The sequence below is a fragment of the Macaca mulatta genome, chromosome 1 (genome assembly GCF_049350105.2).
Source record: "Macaca mulatta isolate MMU2019108-1 chromosome 1, T2T-MMU8v2.0, whole genome shotgun sequence".
Lineage (NCBI taxonomy): Eukaryota > Metazoa > Chordata > Mammalia > Primates > Cercopithecidae > Macaca > Macaca mulatta.
Window position 1 is genome coordinate 188,437,274 of NC_133406.1, and position 22,214 is coordinate 188,459,487.

General features: G+C 40.8%; 1 protein-coding gene across 3 annotated transcripts in view; it reads right to left on the minus strand.

Annotated features, from left to right (window-relative positions):
• Positions 1–5,631, minus strand: part of ZFYVE9 (zinc finger FYVE-type containing 9) — a 135,017-nt gene extending 129,386 nt beyond the window's left edge. For all 3 annotated transcript variants that reach the window (XM_015139754.3, XM_015139751.3, XM_077957040.1), the window contains exon 1: positions 5,529–5,631. The gene's annotated coding sequence lies outside the window, so the exon portion shown is untranslated. The remainder of the gene's footprint in view (positions 1–5,528) is intronic.
• Between the last annotated feature and the right edge of the window lie 16,583 nt (positions 5,632–22,214).

Genomic DNA, 22,214 nt, shown 5'->3' on the forward strand with positions numbered 1-22,214 from the left:
TGAAGGTATGGTATCTTTGCCTTTACCCGAAACAAAGCAGGAGCTTACGAAATTCTTAGGATTGGTTGGTTATTGTCATCTGTGGGTTAACTCTTACGCCTTAAAAACAAAGCTGCTATATCAAAAACTCACTCAAAAAAGACCAGACCCTGTAAATCCTCCTTTGGACCCCATCAGAGATCCAACAGGTAGAAGAATTAAAACACCTACTTGTAACAGCCCCTGTTCTGGTCTTGCCCTCCTTAGAACAGCCATTCCACCTTTTTGTTAATATAAGCAAAGGAGTGGCCTTAGGAGTACTCACCCACAAACACGGAGGCCACCGACAGCCTGTAGCCTTCCCGTCAAAAATCCTTGACCCAGTAACCCATGGATGGCCCAAATGCATACAATCCATACCAGCAACTGCCTTGCTAACAGAAGAAAGCAGGAAAATAACCTTTGGGGGAAACCTCATCATAAGTACCCCTCATCAAGTCAGAACCATTCTTAATCAGAAGGCAGAGAGATGGCTCACTGACTCAAGAATTTTAAAATATGAAGCTATCTTATTAGAGAGAGATGACCTAACACTAACTACTGACAATTCATCAACCCCGCTGCTTTCCTAACAGGAAATCCAAACCCGGAAGAATCTGAGCATAAATGCTTAGATCTAGTCAGTTATCAAACTAGAGTCAGACTGGATCTAAGCAAAACCCCTTTCCAAACAGGGCATCACCTCTTTAGACGGTTCCCCCCAGATCACTGAAGGAAAAAGGTACAACGGGTACTCCGTAGTTGATGGGGAAATCCTCACAGAGGTAGAGTCAGGAAGACTGCCAAATAACTGGTCTGCCCAAACATGTGAACTCTTTGCATTAAACCAAGCCTTAAAATCCCTGCAGAATCAAGAAGGAACTATTTACACTGACTCCAAGTATGCCTTCAGAGCAGTTCATACCTTTGGAAAAATCTGGACTGAACGAGGCTTCATCAATAGTAAGGGCCAAGATTTGGTCCACAAAGAATTAATTTTGCAAGTATTAGAAAATCTTCAGCTGCCAGAAGAAATTGCAGTTGTCCAGGACACCAAAAGAACCCATCCTTTGAAAGCCAGTGAAATAACCTCGCAGATCAAATGGCTAAGCAAGCTGCCTCTTCCCAAAAGGCACCCATTTTCCATCTATCCCTTTGTCTCCCCCTCCAGCTGTGATCCCCATCTTCTCTCACGCAGACTTTTCTCTAAAGAAAATAGGAGCTCAGGAGAGCCCAGAGGGAAAGTAGGTATTACCAGATGGAAGGGAAATGCTGTCTAAGCCTCTCATGAGGGAAATATTGTCACAGCTTCATCCAGGAACTCACTGGGGTCCTCAAGCTATGTGTGATGCAGCCCTCACAGTCTATGGGTGTGTAGAGATAAATACCCTCACTAAGCAAGTGGAGGATAGTTGCATCATGTGTAGAAAAATTAATAAGCAAACCCTAAAGAAGCAACCTCCCATGGGAAGAAACCCAGGGTTAAGGCCGTTCCAAAGCGTCCAAGTTGATTACACTGAAATGCCCCTAAGAGGCCGCCTCAAGTATTTACTAGTCATAGCAGACCATCTCACCCACTGGGTAGAAACCATCCCCTTCCCAAGTACAACTGCCAGCAATGTAGTCAAAGCACTGTTGGAACATATATCCAGGTTTGGACTAATAGAGAACATTGATTCAGACAATGGGACCCACTTCACTGCACACATCATTAAGGGGCTAGCCCAAGCACTAGGAATAAAATGGGAATATCATACTCCCTGGCATCCGCCTTCATCAGGGAGGGTAGAAAGAATTAATCAAACTCTAAAAAAATCACCTAACCAAATTAATCTTGGAAATCCAGTTACCATGGACAAAATGCCTTCCCATTGCCTCAGTAAGAATCCAAACTGCCCCTCAAAAAGACCTTGGCCTGGCAGGGCGTGGTGGCTCACATCTGTAATCCCAGCACTTTGGGAGGCCAAAGAGGGCGGATCACAAGGTCAGGAGTTCAAGACCAATCTGGCCAATATGGCGAAACCCCGTCTCTACTAAAAATACAAAAATTAGCCAGGCGTGGTGGCTGGTGTCTGTAGTCCCAGCTACTCGGGAGGCTGAGGCAGAAGAATTGCTTGAACCTGGGAGGTGCAGGTTGCAGTGAGCCAAGATCGCTGCGCTCCAGCCAGGGCAACAGAGCGAGACTCTTGTCTCCAAAAAAAAAAAAAAAAAAAAAAAAAAAAAAAAAAAGATCTTGGCCTGGCCTGTCCCCTTATGAAATACTCTATGGGCTGCCTTATCTAAATTCCACTACTGACCTTCCTACATTTGAAACAAAAGATCAGTTTCTAAAAATATATATATTTGGTCTGTCTTCCACCCTTTCCACCCTCAGGACTCAAGGCCTCCTAGCACAAACTCCACCCCTCGAATTCCCAGTTTACCAACACCAGACCAGAGATCATGTCCTTATCAGATGTTGGAAAGAAGGAAAGGTTAAGTCAACCTGGGAAGGACCTTATCTAATACTCCTAACCACTGAGACAGCAATCCGAATGGCCGAAAAGGGGTGGACCCACCACACTCGGGTAAAAAGGGCCCCAAACCTTGCAAAGTCATGGACCATCATTCCAGGATCAATGCCCTCCAAACTACATTCAAAAAGGTTTAATCTATCTTTTTATTCTTCCTTTAGCTACCCAAGGACACCTTATCATCAGTGTAACCCCATCACCCTCCTCCCAAACAATTACATTCAATGCTTGTCTTGTCATACCCTATGGAAACCTCCAAAGTCAAAGACAGCTAGCTTCTTCAGAAAAGTACCTCTGCCCCTCCACCCGCAGAAAAACCAGTATCACCCCGGACCCTTGCAATCGACGACCACAAGCCTTTAAGGGGTTATGTTATAGTTGAGGAGATGTTATCTTGACCACCAAATATCAGGGCTGGACCTCCTTAGAGGGTTGCACCACCCTAAAACCCTACCTCCACTTCACCAAAGGAACCACCCCCTCAAATTGCCAAAACCACCAGTGCAACCCAGTACTTCTCTCTATTCCTATCCCCACCTCCACCGACCGTATCCCCACTTTAGAGCGCCTTTATGGCCTAGGAGCGGATGTCACTGCAAAAGACCCTACAGGCATCTTTGAAATGAGGTTTGCTCCTCCTCCTCCATCTCCCTCCATTACTCACTTCCCAAAACCACAAAAATCAAACCATTTCTCGCTTCATGTCTAATGACAAAACCAAAGTAGCTATAGTAGAAGTAAAGGATTTACAGCAAACCCTAGCCATAGAAACCGGTTATCAAGATGTAAATGCCTAGCTGGAATGGATTAAATATTCCATTCACACCCTAAATAAAACCGATTGTTACGCTTGTGCAACAGGCAGGCCAGAAACCCAAATTGTTCCCCTCCCACTCAGATGGGCCAACCCATCAGGCAAAGACTGTATGGTAGCTCTCTTCCAGCACCTCACAGCCTGGGGAAACAAGTCATGTGCCACTCTTTCACTACTTTTCCCAAAAGTCAGGAGCCCTATGGGACAGCCCCCAAGGGACATTCGACTTCCTGCTCTCAATGCCAATTTTACCTTGTGTCTCTTACAACAAGGGGAAAATTTGACATTCCTTGGAAACCTGATGGGATGCAGTGGACCTAAACCTTTTCAAGAGCTAACCAATCAGTCAGCCCCAGTCCATCCCCAAGTGGATGTATAGTGGTATAGAGGGGGACCAATATTTGGAACACTGCCAAGCAACTGGAGTGGCACTTGTGCTCTGATCCAATTGGCCATCCCTTTCACCTTGGCATTTCATCAGGAAGCAGGTAACCAGAAGAAAAAAAGAAGCCCCAATAAATGGGTCCTTTGACCCCCAAGTTTACATAGACAGCATCGGGGTCCTGCAGAGGGTACCAAATGAATTCAAAGCTCAAAACCAAATACCCACCAGGTTCGAGTCTATATTATTCTGGTAGTCCACTATAAACAAAAATGTAGACTGGATACATTACATATACTACAATCAGCAGCAATTCATCAATTATACCAGAGATGCCATAAAAGGAATTGCTGAAATTAGACCCCACCAGCCAGATGGCCTGGGAAAATAGAATAACCCTTGACATGGTGTTGGCCAAAAAAGGTGAAGTCTATGTCATGATCAGGGTCCAGTGTTTTATTTTATTCCTAATAATACAGCCCCCGACGGGACAATCATAAAAGCCTTACAAGGCCTTACCATCCTAGCAAATGAACTAGCCGAAAACTCTGGAATAGACGACCCCTTTACAGGACTAATGGAAAGGTGGTCTGGAAAATGGAAAGGACTCATGACCTCAATCTTTACCTTCCTTGCAATTGTTAGAGGTGTACTCATCCTTGTGGGTTGCTGTATCATACCCTGTATTTGTGGGTTAACCCAAAGGCTCACAGAAGCAGCTCTCACAAAAACCTCCCCAACCTCTCCCCCTCTGTACTCAGATAAGCTCTTGCACCTAGATAATCAAGAAGAACAACATAGCCAGATCCTGTTAAAGAAACTTGAAGATGAAGAACTATAAGACAGAAGAGGGGAGATTGTTGGTACAACTGAGTTCCTCTTCAAAGACTCAACTTCCTGGTCATAAGTTGTAAACAATCCTACCCCCTCTTCTGTTAAGCCTAACCATTTCTTCTTTACCCACCCTGCCCCTTCACAAATCACACATTTACCTTATTTGGAAAAGTTTAAGCCTTAGCCAGTGAGGATCAGCTTAGATTATGCAGTCCAACTCCAGTCAATAGGGGAAAGACACAGAAACAGGAACTGTGTTAGGGTTAAAAGCCCCTTCCTTCCTTCCTTTGTTCGGTGTGCTCCTGCATTTGTAACAGGAGTGAACAGCACCCTTCTGCAGAAGTAAAAGTGCCTTGCTGAGAAAATTTCTGTCTTAAGTGCAGGTTTCTTTTGGCTACACCAAGCACTTGTTTCCAACACAGATACTGGGGGTTCACACCCTTAAATAATCTTAAGACTTGAAAAAAAACAACATGACTCCTAGTTAGGAAAAAGTCAAGGGTTCCTGCTCTACAAGAATACTTCCAATTTTCTGCTGGAAATTATTGCTCTACATAATAACTTATCTAAAAATACAAAATAAAATAATGTAATTAACTTTACATTTCTGATTCCCCATCCCCAAATCAGCTTTACTTGTTTAGCTCTTGCATGAGCTAAAATATTGCTCAAAGTCATATTTTTTTCTGAAATTACCTTTCTATACTCAACTAACTCTAAAACGAAGGAGCCAGCACTGGTAGGGAAATTAACATTGTGACCACTGTGACATAAAATAACAGTGATTTTTAAATACCCTTTTCCTCTGAATTTAAGTCAAATCTTTTTGAAGAAAATCATACTCCTGATTTAATAAGATACAATGTTACAAATGAAGCAAATAACATATATGCATCAGTATTATCTTCTATAGATCTCATTGGTTTCTCAAGTTCAATCTCTAAGAGAAATAAAAACATTTTCTTACCTTTTTCCCCTTACACACGTGATAAGGAACAGACTTCTCGGTGCTTACTCATGCTTGCTGCACCACCAGCCAGTCCTGCTGATTCAGTATGCTCTGTTTGATCCTAAATGAAAAACACATTGCTCATTACACTTGATGAAACAATAAACCCTAATTTTCTTCATATAAATCTATCATAGCCAGACAAACAAAAGCAATGGGGCTTGAACAGTAAATACAATTATACCTTTGGATTCAAAGACCTGGCTTGCATGCAAGGCAGCAACAGAGACATTTTATTGTCTGAAAAGGCCAAAAGTTAAATGTTTCAACAAAGAAGAGTTTTTGCACGTTTATTTTCAATGGATAATGCAAAGTGAAACATCAACAGCAGGCACTTTCTACCCAATGACTTCAATTGTGTTAATTCATAAGTATATAATTTGCCTTATAATGGGCCCTCCAAGAATCCAAAGCTAAGAAAACTGCTGCTTCACAAGAATGTCCTTCTAGCGCGATTTTTTTTCAATACATACAGAATTCTTAAGTTGAGTTTCACAAGTTTCTTGTTGTGATTTTTACTGCCAAACTATTTTTTTCTCCAAATGGAGTCTCTTCATTCCAGTCCTCCTCCAACTGCTTAGAAGCAATGGATCTATTAACCCAATATTAACCTTCCCTATCAGGGGTGTATGCAAAAGACAAAGGCTCTTCAAATATTACTACCCTCTTGTGAAAATATGACAATATCCATTAAGTTATGGTAGCCCAACTATAACTGCTTAGAGACAATGTAAAATTCTTTAAGGGCCTAATTTAGCCTTGAACAAGATTAGTAGTTGAAGCTAATCAGAATAAAACTAAGACTATGAATATTATATTATCAGTATAAAATATCTAACACATAATCATAGTATTTTCAGAACAGGTAAGTATATTGGAGATAATTTAATGAACACAGATAAACTGTGTTAAAGATAAACTGAGGCAGCAAGAAAAATTTCCTGACATTACAAATATTCTATTATCAGACGTGAAAATGATGTGCTTAATAAAAAATAAGAGAATAAGAAAAAGACCTAAAATTCAAGTTTCCAAGACCCAATAAAGAATAAAGAATGAAAATCACTGGTAAAAGATTTCCCTGTCTTGAGAACTAGAAAAATATGCATGCTATGATATACTCTAAATGAGAAGAGCTACTGACACTAAGAAACAGATTTATATCTATTAAATAAAGGACTAAGTCATATCAGAAGTATGAAAGTATAAAAATACAAACCAAGGTCAAAATGAGAAAGAAAGTAAAGTAACCACCCCTCTAATATCTAGCTAATTAAAGATTTTCTTAAACAAAATTAACTCTATAGATTCAAGGTCAAATCATATATACAGTTTTTCAATATTGTGAGGCAAGTCCAATAATACAACAGATAATTTTATATATCAACTTGACTGAGACATGGGGTACTCAAATTAAATACTATTTCTGGGTATGTCTGTGAGGGTGTTTCTGGATGAGATTAGCATTTGAATCAGTGTACTGAATAAAACAGATTGCCCTCCCCAATGTGACCAGACATGATCCAATCCATTGAGGACGTGAATAAAACAAGGCTTGAGGAAGAGGGAATTTTCTCTGATTGGTTGAATTGGGACATCAATCTTCTGCCCTCAGAATGGGACTTACACTATTGGCCCTCTAGTCTCAGAATGACACCACCAGTTTTCCTAGGTCTCCAGCTTGCAGAGAGCAGATTGTGAAACTTCTCAGCCTCCATAAATGCATGAGCCAATTCCTTATAATAAATTTAAACACACACACATACGCACACACAGCCCTCTATATACTGTTGGTTCTGTTTCTTTGCAGAACCCTGACTAATACAAATAATATTATAGGTTTTTCTACTGGAATTATATTCCAGTCTCAGCTGGCAAAGCCTCCACTGTAGCTAAATCCAACCATCCACCTACTACATACATTCCCCTAAGTAGCTGAAATCTACTAGATTTCAGGAAAACCACACAAGATTTAAGGAAAATCACACAAGACCACTAGTGGCTGGTCTCAACTATTTTATTTTATTTTATCTTATTTTATTTATTTTTGAGATGGAGTCTCACTCAGTCGCCCAGGCTGGAGTGCAGTGGTGCAATCTTGGCTCACTGCAACCTCTACCTCCCAGGTTTAAGAGGTTCTTGTGCCTCAGCCTCCTGAGTAGCTGGGATTACAGGCATTTGCCACCACGCCCAGCTAATTTTTGTACTTTTAGTAGAGATGGGGTTTCACTGTGTTACCCAGGCTGGTCTCAAACTCCTGATCTCAGAAGATTCGCCCGCCTTGGCCTCCCAAAGTGCTGGGATTACAAGCATGAGGCACCGTGCCTGGCCACATTTATAACTTTACATTACATTTTCCTTAATCTACTTTCAACCTGCACCTCATCCCCTCCTGATATGCTTGGTATCCTTCAATTCAAAGTATCCTCTATTCAATTCTTCCAGAAAATAAACTTCTAGACCCCTGCAGGATGAAGGGGAAAGTTATTTGGCTACATAGGTAGGATTCAGCAGAACATATGCAAAACTAATCATTCCTTGTATCATATTCCAGCCAATCTATTTTCAGTACCACACCTCACCTAAGCCCTTAGAGATCCTTGGAGTCTCTATATCACAAATCTCTCTAAGGTGTTGTGGGGCTTCTCAACATATCTCCCTCTGCAGGCAAGTAGCTTATTGCATCTTCAGTTTGAAGACCTTCACTCTTTCCATTTACTGAAATCTTTCATCCACTGTTATCTCCTCTTCTGTTCTTACTTCTTACCATTTTATGAGGGTTTCAAGACAGAAAGAAAATAAATGGTGTGTGTGAGGAAGGGTCAATCCATCCTTTTTTTTTTTTTTTGAGACAGAGTCTTGCTCTGTCGCCAGGCTGAAATGCAGTGGCACGATCTCCGCTCACTGCAACCTCTGTCTCCTGGGTTCAAGCAATTCTCCTGCCTCACCCTTCTGAGTAGCTGGGACTACAGATGCATGCCACCACGTCTGGCTAATTTTTTCGTATTTTAGTAGAGACAGGGTTTCACCAAGTTGCCCAGGCTGGTCTCGAACTCCTGAGCTCAGACAATCTGCCCACCACAGCCTCCCAAAGTGCTAGGATTTCAGATCTGAGCCACCACGCCTGGTCTCATCCTGTTTAATTATAAGTCTCCATTCTTACCTTTGAGAAGTGACATATAATAAAATAAAATTATTGCATTCATTCTTAAAAGTAGACTTACAGTTGCTAATGCCCTAATAAATAAAGAAATAATTCAGAAAAATGAAGGGAAAGGGAGACACAGAGAGAAACATAAGCAATAGGTAGTGAAAAGAAGTATTCCATCACCTCCCATGGAGAATATGCTTCTTAGGTAAAGAGACAAATACTCCAGTACTTTTTACCCAGAATGAGCAATTTACAGTAATGACTTCTTCATTGTCTTTTGACATTATAGAATCATTTTTTGGAAGTAACAGAAGTTTAGTAAATGGATAGATGGACAAGTATACAACATAAAACAGTACAAATGTCTTAAATACAGTTCAAGATACACGAGAGGAAAACAAAGAATTTCACAGAACTCCTCTAATATTCCACTCAAATGTCACCTCCCAATGTGAAATTAATAATTACAATAATTAATCACATAGTTCTCCATGCTCCTATAATGTTTTTATTTCATATTCCCTCTTTACAAAATGACTACACTAAACCATACGTCCATCCAAGACAGGAAACCCTTTTTATTAATCCTTTTATTCCAAGGCCCCAGCACAATTCTTTTCACACAGTAGTATTCAAAATATGTGGAATGATTTAATTATTTATTAAGTATAGCATAAAACACACTACCATGGCAAGGATTCCAAAGAAGTTCCTAATTTCATCACCCTCATCCCATTTCTACAACTGCCTTAGCTTAGGCCCTCATCAGTTCTAGCCTAGAGTGGTTCATATAGTTACCAAACTAGTGTTACTGCCTTCATTTCTCTATAAAATATATCCTTCATAATCTTACTGAAATAGCTTTCTAAAAAGAAAATCATAAATCATAAATCTGGCCAGGTGCAGTGACTCACACCTGTAATCCCAGCACTTTGGGAGGCCAAGGTGGGTGGCTCACTTGAGGCTAGGAGAGTTCAAAACCATCCTGGCCAACATGGCGAGGCCCCATCACTACTAAAATTACAAAAATTAGCCAGGCATAGTGGCGCATGCCTGTAGTCCCAGCTATTTGGGAGACTGAGGCAGGAGGACAGTTTGAGCCTGGGAGGTGGAGGCTGCAGTGAGCTGTGATCATGACACTGTACTCCAGCCTGGGCAACAGAGTCAGACCTTGTCTCAAAAAATAAATAAATAAAAATAAATTTTTTACTTTGAAATATAAAAACTGAAAAGCAAAGGGAATGGAAAAGATAAGGAATCTCCCTGGGATATATAACAGAAGACTAAAATTTTAACTGTAATACGAAGGAACGTTAAAGAACCATCATTTAAAATTAAGAAACAAAGATTTTATTTTTTATATAAACTTATAAGGAAAGGTGACAGGTATAAAGATGATGTTTAAAATATAAAATGCAAGAAATTCATTCTGATATGAACATATTTATAACAGAAGATTTGTGAGGGTGAAAATTTCCAAAATCCTGGCCACAGATTTTTAAAAAGAAAAGAAAAGGAGGATATATTAGAAAATATTCTTAGTTAAAGATGTTTCCTGTCTTGGCTGTGATTAATACTATTCTCTACAGACAAATTCAGTATCTGACCAGTAATCAAACTTTTAAATTTTATTTTATTTCTTAGAGATGGGGTCTCGTAGTGTTGACAAGGCTAGATTCAAACTCCTGGGCTCAAGTGATCCTCTGGCCTCAGCCTCCTGAGGCTGGGAGTAGCTAGGACTGCAGGTACACACCACTGCACCCAGCTCAGTAAAGAAACTTCTTAACATTTCTGCCAGAAAGTCTGACGCAGTGTTCAAACTCAACAGGTACAAAATCACATTCAATCTTCCAAGTTTTCTCTTTCGGTTCCCAATCTTAGTCTGAGCAGGGTTCTCAGGTAGGGATGGCAGATTGTATTTTTTTTAAATGGCTGCTACCATATCTCCCATCCCATATGATTTTTTAATGTAGTTGTGACACAGCACCTGTGACTCAGGTATCACAGTCACATTAAGAAGATAGTGTGGAATGGGAGATTTCAACTGAGTGGTGAAATCTACGTCTCCTTCCTCTAAACCTGGGCAGACATTCACGACTACCTCACCTAATGGAGTATAACAAAAGGGAAACTATGTAACTTCCAAGGCCAGGTCATAAAAGGCAATACAGTTTCTGATTGCTCCTTTTGGGACACTCACTCTTGGAACCCAGTAACCATGCCAGAGAAACCACATGGAAAGCCCACATTTTGGTGATCTGTCCCATGAATCTCTACACATGTGAATGAGCAAGCCTCAAGACGACTCTAACCCAGCCACTGACTACAACTGCATGAAAACCGTAAGAGAGAACCACCTGGCCAGGTGCAATGGCTCACATCTGTAATCCCAGCACTTTGGGAGGCTGAGGTGGGCAGATCATCCGAGATCAGAAGTTCGAGAAGAGCCTGGCCAACATGGTGAAACCTCGTATCTGCTAAAAATACAAAACTTAGCCAGGTGTGGTGGCAGGCACCTGTAGTCCCAGCTACTGGGTAGGCTGAGGTATGAGAATCCCTTGAACTCAGGAAGTAGATGTTGCAGTGAGCCAAGCTCGCACCACTGCACTCCAGCCTGAGCAACACAGTGAGACTCTGTCTCAAAAAAACACACAGAGAGAGAGAACTGCCTAACCAAGCGCAGTCAATCCCCAGAACCATGAGAGATAATTAAATTGTTATCTTAAGCCACGGCATTTTGGTGTAATTCAAATGGAACAGCAGGTTAGTAATCTGATAGTCTTCAAACCAATTTCATATAAACATTTTAAAGAAAAAGGTAAAAACCTTAATAGGGACAGGAAAAAAAAGAAGAACCACTGATGGTAGCCATTCAATAAAACAAGCTTTGGGTCTCTTAGAGTACAGTTTAGGAAACAACTAATGTTATTCAAGCAAAAAGCCAGGTGAGAAAGGAGTCTTACTCCAACTACAGTAGCTTATCCAAGTTTTCCTCCAACCCACATACACTACTAATAAGTAAAGAGTTCCAGTAAATGCATTTTTTTCATCTCATTAATGTTCCAGTGCCATTTTAGTACTTATATATTGGCACCCCAGGAACTTACCTAGCAGCCAGCTCCTTAATGAGTATGTACATTATAATCCACTTGTCTCATGAACTCAGAAATTTAAGTATATTCTAGATACTATCCTCTCTTTCTCCCAACTCTACGTTCAACTGAACATCAAGTCTTGTCAATCTTACCTCTTAAATCTTTCAAATCCATCCACTTCTCTCCATTCCCACTGCCATATCCCATAACGCCTCCATCTTTCTGTAGCCTCGATTTTTGCAAGAATCCTACTCTGCCCCATTTTGTACCCATCTAGCCTACTCTCCACACAAATACAAAATCTAAATCTGATTGTATCATTTCCATACTTAACACCATTCATTGTCATCCTATTGCCTCTAGGATAAAGTCCATACTTTCATAACATAGCTGACAGTGTTCTGCTCTGTTTGATTTGGCTTCTGCTTACTTCTCTAGTATGACATCTTATTCTCTATTCTCAAATTCTTACTCTATGCAGCAGTCATCTTGATCAACACAAACCCTCAATTCTCAATCTTGCCTATTTCTATTTTCCAAAACATACCTTCATACCAATACATGCTACAACATGAATGGACCTTGAAAACATTATGCTAAGTGAAGGAAGCCAGTCACAAACAACCACATATTATGTGGCTCTATTAATATGAAACATCCAGAATAGGCACATTCACAGAGACAGAAAGTATATTAGTGTTGCCAGAGGCTGGGGAGAGGAGGAAATGGCGTGTGACTACTAATGGATAGGGAGTTTCTGAGGTGATGAAAATGTTCTGGAATTATAAATGGTGATGGTTACACAACTCTGTGAATACACTGAATTTCACTGAATGTATGTTTAAAAGTGAATTTTACGATATATGAATTATATCTTAAAAAACAGTTTTTTAAAAAAGAAGTCTTCATCCATATTATTATTATTTAAGCCTTGAACACTCTCCAAACTTTGCGCCTGCCACTGTCAGTTGACTCTTACTTGTCCTCCTCATTCTATCCAAGACATCACTTCTTCCATTAAGTCCTTCTGATCTAGGTCTGAGATACATGCCCGTTCAATCTTGTGTACCTTTTACCCCTATCAGAGCACTTATCAACTGATCCATGATTTTTTAAAACTGTCTGTCTTTCCCTTCCAGGCTATTAAGGTTTCTCAGGATAGAGATTGCTTCTTTTGTCATTGTATCCCTGGTGTATGATACCATGTATAATACAGAGTATATGCTCATACTTGTGAATCAAACTAAAATAACTAAAGGATTTACTTTCAAAGAACTTCCACCTAGGAAATGGTCCCATACAAAGGATCCCAAGAGTTGTACTGGGACCACTAAAACTTCAATGTACTTACTACTTCAAAGTTTATTAATGCCAACACATACTAAAGAACAATTCAAGGCTGGGCACGGAAGCTCACGCCTGTAATCCCAACAATTTGGGAGGCCAAGACAGGCGGATCACCTGAAGTCGGGAGTTCAAGACCAGCCTGACCGACATGGAGAAACCCTGTCTCTACTAAAAAATACAAAACTAGCCAGGTGTGGTGGTGCATGCCTGTAATCCCAGCTACTCAGGAGGCTGAGAAAGGAGAATCACCTGAACTCGGGAGGCAGAGGTTGCGGTGGGCCGAGATCGCGCCGGGCCGAGATCGCACCATTGCACTCCAGCCTGGGCAACAAGAGCAAAACTCATCCCAAAAACAAAATAAAAAGAACAATTCAGACTTAAACCATGTTTTCTCAAGGATTTGTGCTGTCTATTCACAATGACAACTTAACAGAAAGTTCCTATTAGTTCGATGATTTACCTTTAAAGAAAGAAAAAGTGTGATTCAAGAGTGTGACTACAGCAATGGAATATCTGGCAAAACTGAGTCTGGAATTTTAAATCAACCATTAGCAATATGTAACAAAGCTGGCTTGATATTTAATCAAAATGAACATCTTTTATGAAGAGTCAGTGGAGTTTGGTGGAAGGAACACTGGTACAAAAATCTGGCTGATCCAGGCTTGAATTCATGTTCTATTATTTATTGTATTATTATTATTTTTTAATAGAGACAGGTTTTTGCTGTGTTGCCCAGGCTTGTCTGGAACTCCTGGGATCAAGCAATCCTCCTGCCTCAGTCTCCCAAAGTGCTGGGATTACAGGCATGAGCCACCACACCCAGTCCATGCTGTATTATTTAATAGCTGTTGCTACTTTGAGCAAGATAACCTCCCTGAATCTCAGTTTCTTTCTTTTTTTTTTTTTTTTTTTTTTTTTTTTTTTTTTTTTGAGACGGAGTCTCGCTCTGTCGCCCAGGCTGGAGTACAGTGGCCAGATCTCTGCTCACTGCCAGCTCCGTCTCCCGGGTTTACGCCACTCTCCTGCCTCAGCCTCCCGAGTAGCTGGGACTACAGGCGCCTGCCACCTCGCCCGGCTAGTTTTTTGTATTTTTTTAGTAGAGACGGGGTTTCACCGTGTTAGCCAGGATGGTCTCGATCTCCTGACCTCATAATCCGCCCGTCTCGGCCTCCCAAAGTGCTGGGATTACAGGCTTGAGCCACCGCGCCCGGCCAGTTTCTTTACACTTTGTATGAAAACTATACTTTGCAGGATATTTTTAATGGTGACGAAGGTGTTTATATAAAGTGCCTTGCACAAACCTGATATGTAACTGCTCAATAAATGATAGCTATTATTCATCATCAAAAAGCATTTTGTGTGAAAGAATTAGAAGAGAAAGGCAAAGATGCAATTTGAACCATGAAACCAACCAGTGGACTAGTTTATACAATTAATAATCCATTAGGGCCACTGGTCTTAAGTGATCAACTCAAGTCTGAACAATGAAACAGAAAAATAGGAACAAAAAAGTAACCTGATGTTCAACTTTCTGAAGAGGCTAAGTAAATTTGATCCTAAAAAGACACCTTTGAATATGAACACCCTTACTCACAGCGGCAGAAAAAAGAAATGAAGTAAACTCTGAAAAGAGCTTTATTCCTGTAGATCAAGACCAAAATACATTAAGAGAATAGGATCTGGGAAGCTGACATTGTTGCTTCCCCACATTCACACAGGGCTTCAGTTTCCAGGATATCCATCTGGCATCTTTCACAAACATCAAATTCCCAGTCAACAGCTATAAAGAACAAGGTGATTGTTTTCACCCAGTACACACTAAACAAAAAGCAGAGTAGTTTAACAAATATTGGAAAATGTGGTAACAGATGTATCAAATATACATAGGCATTGAAATCTCTAGAACAGCAACTGATTTGCGATTGGAACTAAAAGAAGGAGCATGTTTAATTCTCATGTCTGGAGTAATCAGACTCAAAATGACATAAATTTGCATAAACATGACATAGGGACAGAAACTATTGAGATATACAACATCCCTGTGATGGTTAATTTTACATGTCAACTTGACTGGGCCAAGGAATGCCTAGACATTTGATTAAATATTATTTCTGGGTGTGTCTGGGAGAATGTTTCCGGAAGAGATTAGCATTTCAATGGAACTGAGTACACCAGATTGCCCTCCCCATGATATAAATACATACCTACATATATATAATTCTCTCTGTGTGTGTACACACATAATGAGACTTATTAAATGAAACAGACTCACAAACTTATGGAGGCTGAGACATCTCATGATTTGCTGTCTGCAAGCTAGAAACCTCTATCTCTGGGCTGCGCACGGTGGCTCACGTCTGTAATCCCAGCATTTTGGGAGGTCGAGGTGGGCAGATCACCTGAGGTCAGAAGTTCAAGAAGAGCCTGGCCAACATGGCGAACCCCCGTTTCTGCTAAAAATACAAAAATTAGCCAGGTATGGTGGCAGGCACCTCTAGTCCTAGCTACTCAGGAGGCTGAGGCATGAAAATACTTGAACCTGGGAGGTGGAGGTTGCAGTGAGCCGAGATCATGCCACTGCACTCCAGCCTGGGTGACAGAGCAAGACTGTCTCAAAAACAAAAAACAAAAAACCTCTATCTCCTTCTGGTTCTGTTTCTCTGGAGAACCTCAAGTAGTATATAGATTGTCTGTCCATGATTGAAATATTAATTAATATCATATTAGTCCAAGTCTGTATCTCCAATTTTGAGATGGTAGACATCTCTTGGATTTTCTTTGCCAACAGAATTATAGAACTGTCTACCGCCACCCCATATACACATATACACTTTTCATCACAAGATAAAATACCATGTTCAGGGAAAACCTATCTACCTAACCAGTTTATTAGTCTGGTGTGAGCTCCTGACCTAAGCTGAATGAATTACAGACCCTTCTATGCTATGCCCGAGAGATACAGCTACAACAGCTGCCTTTGGATTCTGTGAGATATTGTCATATCCTTATAACTCTTATTTTTTTTTCTAACTTAGCTCCAGTGGATTGCCTTAACCTGCAACAAGAATCTTAAAAAATATATCCCAATAGCATGATATAAATTGAGGCAAATGGCATCAAAATCAGTTTCAACTTTAATAGGACACCTATACTTTCAAAGATTAGACACTAAACTGAGATATTCTACAATCTACAAGTAGATAACAAGAGATAAATTCACAGAAAGAGGGATGGGTCTTATATTTCGGATCATTCTGGGTGGCCAACTAACAGGGAGATATAAATTGTATACCACAAATTGTGTGAACCAAGAGTAATAACAAGAGTAGACATAGACTTCCAGTTTCTAGTGCAGCATTTAAGAAGCTTGGAAGTCACTATTCTGCCCGAACAACAAAGTGAAAAGACTGAAACATCAACAACTCTTCTTAGATCCATAAAAGAAGTGAGGTGGCCAGGCATGGTGGTTCACACCTGTAACTCAGTGCTTTGGGAGGCCAAGGTAGGAAGATAGCTTGAGGCCAGGAGTTTGAGACTAGTCTGGGCAACATAGCGAGACCCAGTCTCTATTAAAAATAAATAAATTTTAATTAGCCAGGCATGGTGGTGCACACTTGTAGATCTACTCAGGAGACTGAGACAGAAGGATTGCTTGAGCCCATGAGTTCAAGGCTATAGTGAGTTACCACTGCACTCCAGACTTGGCAACAGAGTGAAACCCCATCTCTTAAAAAAAAAAAAAAAAAAAAAAAAAAAGCTGGATGTGGTGACTTTGCCCTGTAGTCCCAACACCTTGGGAAGCCAAGGTGGTCAGAGAGCTTAAGCTCAGAAGTTCAAGACCAGCCTGGGCCACTTTGCAAAACCCTATTGCTACAAAAAATACAAAAATGAGCCGTGTGTAGTAATGCATGGCTGTAGTCCCAGCTACCTGGGGAAATGAGGTGGGAAGATTGCTTGAGCCCAGGAGGGCCAGGCTGCAGTGAGCCCAGATCATGCCACCACATTCCAGCCCAGGCAACAGAATAAGGTCCTGTCTTCAAAAAACAAAAAACAAAAAAACAAAACAAAACAAAACAAAAAAATTCACAGCACAAACCACTGACACAAATTTGAAGGGACAGACAGGTGAATACAAAAAAAGTCACAAATTACCTGAGCAGAAACCCACAAGCAGGAACCTCTGTGGGAACCAGAGGTCAGGCAGAAAAGCTTGAATTATAATTGACAAACTGCTAGAGGCTTAGTGTGGACAACTCTGAGAGTTAAAAACTTCAAGCAGACTCCCACACTTTTGTGGGGAGCTTGACCTAGATCTCACAGCATCAAGGGGGAAATCTCCTCATTTTTCTACAAGGGAAAGGGGAAAGGGAACCATTTTGAAATAAGCCAGAGCATTCTACTCTTTTTTCTTTTTCTTTTTTTTCAGACAGGGTCTCATCACTCTGTTACCCAGGCTGGAGTGCAGTGGCGAGATCTCGGCTCACTGCAACCTTCAACTCCCGGGTTCAAGTGATCCTCCCGCCTCAGCCTCTTGAATAGCTGGGATTACAGGCGCAGGCCACAACGCCCAGCTAATTTTTGTATTTTTAGTAGAGATGGGGTTTCACCGTTTTGGCCAGGCTGGTCTCAAACTCCTGACCTCAAGTAGTCTGCCCACCTCAGCCTCCCAAAGTGCTGGGATTAGCAGGCATGTGCCACCCCAGCCTAAGAGCATTCTATTCTTAATACGGTCTGCCCTCAGCAGAAACTATTTGACCAAAGCCTTACCTGCTGTGGTTATATCAGAGCCTAACTGACCTGGAGAAAGCTCCAGCCCTTTCTTGCTATCCTGTCCCCTCTAAACAGGGGAGAAAACTGAGAAGCACCTGTGAAGTTCACAGTCCAGGAGCAGAGGCTTGCTAAAAGACTGAGACTTAATTGTAGAACTACAGAATGCTCCCCTTCTCCCAACAGCTTATCACATTACTAAAGGTCTACTTTCAGCAGTTCCTCTTACCCAATATATCATGTCCAGCTATCAAGAAAAGATTACAAGGCATAAGGTTAAAAAAAAAAAAAAGTTTCAGGAGAAAGAGCAAACATCAGAACTAGACTCAGATATAGCAGAGATGCTGGAATTATCAGACCAAGAATTTAAAACAACTATAATTAATATGCTAAGGGCTATAATGGGTAAAGTAGACAGCATGCAAGAACAGATGGGCAATGAAAGTATAGAAAAATTCTAAGAAAGAACCAAAAAGAAATGCTAGAGATCAAAAACACTATAACAGAAATGAAGAATGCCTTTGATAGGTTTATTCAGGAGACAGGACATGACTGAGGAAATAATCTCTAATTTGAGGATATCTCAATAGAAACCTCCAAACCTGAAGCAAAGTGAAAAATAATAATAATAATAAAAAATAATAAAACAGAATAGAATACTCAAGAACTGCGGAACAAATACAAACAATGTAACATATGTGTAATAAGAATACCAGAAGGAAAAGAAAGAGAAAAAAAAATTTTTGTAACAAAAATGACTGAAAATTTCCCCCAAATTAATGCCAAGTACCGATTCCCAGATACAGAAAGCTCAGAGAACACTAAGCATGAAAAATGCCCAAAAAAACCCTATACATAGTTATATTCAAACTATAGAAAATCAAAGTTTAAAAAAAAAAAAAAAAAGATGGGGCCGGGTGCGGTGGCTCACGCCTGTAATCTCAGCACTTTGGGAGGCCGAGGCGGGCAGATCATGAGGTCAGGAAATCAAGACCATACTGGTTAATACAGTGAAACCCTGTCTCTACTAAAAAATACAAAAAAAAATTAGCCAGGCGTGGTGGCAGGTGCCTGTAGTCCCAGCTACTTGGGAGGCTGAGGCAGGAAAATGGCGTGAACCTGGGAGGTGGAGCTTGTAGTGAGCCGAGATTGCACCACTGCACTCCAGCCTGGGCTTTTTTTGAGACTGCGTCTCAAAAAAAAAAAAAAAAAAAAAATGGATCTGCAACCCCACCACTTTGGGAGGCCAAGGCAGGTGGATCATTTGAGGTCAGGAGTTCAAGACCAGCCTAGCCAACATGGTAAAACCCCGTCTCTACTAAAAATACGAAAATTAGCTGGACGGTAGTGGGACAAGCCTGTAATCCCAGCTACTTGGGAGGCTAATGCAGGAGAATTGCTTGAGCCTGGGAGGTGGAGGTTGAGGTTAGCCGAGATCGGGCCACTGCACTCCAGTCTGGGCGAGAGAGTGAGGTGCTGTCTCAAAAAAACAAAGCAAAACAAAAAAACACTATACCTACAGAGGAGTAAAGAAAATAATTACAACCAATTTATCCTAAGAAACCTAAACAAGAAGAAAGAGGAGTGAAGAAACCATATAAGCAAGAAGAAGAGAAAAAAAACGACCAACCTAAAAATCTGTAAAATTGTCCTTCAAACATCAAGATTATATCAATAATCACTTTGGGCTGGGCGTGGTGGCTCACGCCTGTAACATCAGCACTTTGGGAGGCCAAGGTATGCAGATCACCTAAGGTCAGGAGTTCGAGAGCAGCCTGGCCCACGTGGCAAAACTCTGTCTCAACTAAAAATACAAAAATTAGCCAGGCGTGGTGGCGCGTGCCTGTAATTCCAGCTACTCAGGAGGCTGAGACATGAGAACTGCTTGAACAAGGGAGGCAGAAGTTGCAGTGAGCCAAGATCGCGCCACTGCTCTCCAGCCTCGGTGACAGAGTAAGACTTCATCTCAAAAAAAAATACATAAAATAAAATTTTTTTAAAAAATTGCTTTGAAGGTCAATGGCCTAAATGCACCAATCAAGACAGAGACTGTCGCAATGCATCAAGAAATAAGACCCGGGCCAGGCACAGTGGCTCATGCCTGTAATTCCAGCATTTTGGGAGACTGAGGCAGGTGGATCACTTGAGGCCAGGAGTTCAAGACCAGCCTGGCCAACACAGTGAAACCCCGTCTCTACTAAAAATACAAAAAAATTAGCCAGGCATGGTGGCCACACCTGCTATCCCAGCTACTCAGGAGGCTGAGGCATGAGAATCATTTGAACCCAGGAGGTAGAGGTTGCGGTGAGCCAAGATCACACCACTGCACTCCAACTTGGGCAACATAGTGAAACTCTGTCTCAAAAATAAGTAAATAAAAAATAAGACCCAACTATATGCTATCTACAAGAAACCTGCTTCAAGTATAGACACATATAGATTAAAAGTAAATGGATGGAGAAGCATATACCATGCTAACACCAATCAAAAGAAAACAAGAGTAGCTGTATCAATTTTAGACAGAGCAGAGTTCAGATTAAGGAATGTTATCAGAGATGAAGAGGGGCATTACATAATGATAAAGGGGTCAATTAATTCTCAAGAAGACATAACAGGCAGGGCACAGTGGCTCATGCTTGTAATCCCAGCACTTTGGGAGACCAAGGCAGGCAGATCACCTAAGGTCAAGAGTTCAAGACCAGCCTGGTCAACATGGCGAAACCCTGTCTCTACTAAAAATACAAAACAAAACAAAAAAATTAGCCAGGAGTGATGGCGGACACCTGCAGTCCCAGCTCCTTGGGAGGCTGAGGCAGGAAAATAGCTTGAACCCAGGAGGCAGAGGTTGCAGTGAGCCGAGATCGCACTCCAGTCTGGGTGGCAGAGCGAGGCTTCATCTCAAAAAAAAAAAAAAAAAAAGACACAATCCAAGCCAGGCGCAGTGGCTCATGCCTATAATCCAAGCACTTTGGGAGGCCAAGGCAGGCGGATCACCTGAGGTCGGGAGTTCAAGACCAGCCTGACCAACGTGGAGAAACCCCCATCTCTAGTAAAAATACAAAATTAGCCGGGCATGGTGGTGGTGCATGCCTGTAATCCCAGCTACTTGGGAGGCTGAGGCAGGAGAATCGCTTGAACCCAGGAGGCAGAGGCTGACGTGAGCCGAGATCGCACCATTGCACTCCAGCCTGGGCAACAAGAATGAAACTCCGTCTCAAAAATAAAACAAAACAAAACAATACAATACAAAACAAAATAAATAAAATAAAATATCCTTAGCATGTTTGAGCCTAACAACAGAGTGTCAAAATATATGAGGCAAAAACTGACGGAACTGCAAGGAGAAATAGATAAACAACAGTCTCCACTGTTGTAGCTCTACCAGACACCCCTGTATCAGAAATGAACACATCTAGCAGGCAGAAAATCAGCTGAACTCAAAACACTATAAATAAAATGGACATCTGTAGACTACTTCATCCAACAACAGTAAAACACGCATACTTCTTAAGCTCACATGGGACATTCACCAAAACAGATCACATTCTGGGCCATAAAATACATCTTAACAAATTTGAAACAATTTAAAAGAAAGAACAGAAATCATACAATGTCTGCTCTCAGAACACAAAGGAATCAAACTAGATATCCATAACAGAAAGCTTGAAAATCTCAAAATACTTGGAGATTAAAAAACATACTTCTAAATGAACACATAGGTCAAAAAGAAAACTGAAGAGAAACTTTAAAATATTTTGAAATAAAAGTGAAAACACAACAAAATTTGCAAAATACAGCAAAAGCAGCACTTAGAAATTTACAGCATTAAATCCAAGAATTCAAAAAGAAGAAAGATCTAAAATCGATCACCTAAGCATCTACTTTAGGAAACGAGAAAAATAAGAGCACTATAAATCCAAACGAAGTTGAAGAAATAATAAAAATCAGAGGAGAAATCAGTGAAATCAGAAACAGAAAATCAATGGAGAAAAATCAGTGAAAAAGCTGGTTATTTGAAAAGGCTAATAAAATCAAAAGCCTATAGCCAGGCTAACTAAGAAAAAGAGAGGACAGATTCCATGGACATTAAAAGGATAAGGAATACTATTTATAACTCTATGGCCACAAATTTGATAACTACATGAAATAGATCAAATCCTTAAAAGACACAACCTGCCAAAACTTACCCGAGAATATAAACAGACAATATGAATAGGACTATATTAAAGAAATGTAATCAATAGTTAATAACCTTCCAAAACAAAAAGCACCAGGCCCAGATGA